Consider the following 898-nt stretch of genomic DNA (forward strand, 5'->3'; position numbering starts at 1 on the left):
AACCTAGGGCTATCTCTCAGACTCAGAAATCTGCTTTCCATGTCTGGAGGATGAGGGTGAATGTGATTTATATATAGCACCAAGAACCTAAACTGATTTTAAGTTGTACATACCCTGTTGTCCTAGCTATTATTTAAAANCAAAACGAATAGTAGAATGTGTGTCTTCTAAAAAGAAAATGATGGTGGGCCTTTGTTGGTTTGATATGATTGGTTGCTATGGATCATATGTGAGTGCAGANGTAAAGAATAGGGAAAGCTTGGGTNTCAAGCAGTATAAGGACGTAAGTGACAAAAAGGCATATTTTGTTTGGAACCTAGGAACAAAAATGCCTGAAACATAGGATTGGTAAGGGTCTTGGAAGAACAACTACCCATGATGCAGACATCCTTTGTAGGTTTAGATTTTTCCAAACCTACTTTTAATAAGGATTCTCAAATATATGATGAGAAGGATTACACTTATCTGTGGTTACNTGNGGCAGATATGNAAGGGGTTNGAGGGAGGAGAGGATGCCTCTTCTATCCCATCATCCAAAGGTAGGGCAGAAAAGATGGTAAATAGGACAAGGGGATATGGATCTATTTAGAAGTAGTACTTTGGGGTGATTCCAATCTCTACTGTNAGGATATCTGCAGTCCAGTTCAGTAGTGTTAGGATACCAAACATGAATTAGTAGTGGTGGCACCATCCAGCAGAAACAGACAGANCTCAGTCAAATCAGCAGGAATCAGTGGGAGCAACAAGAAATACCTGCATTGCNAGAAGAGGTTGTCTGCTGTGCATCTCTCAAATGAAGTGAAGATCATCGAAGACTCAAGATCAAGGAAGTATTGCAAGACTAGCTAAGCAGGTGACCTATCACTGTCTGTAAGTCCAATTTATACTCTCTCCAAAC

Source organism: Mus caroli, chromosome 14 (genome assembly GCF_900094665.2).
Source record: "Mus caroli chromosome 14, CAROLI_EIJ_v1.1, whole genome shotgun sequence".
NCBI classification, from domain to species: Eukaryota; Metazoa; Chordata; class Mammalia; order Rodentia; family Muridae; genus Mus; species Mus caroli.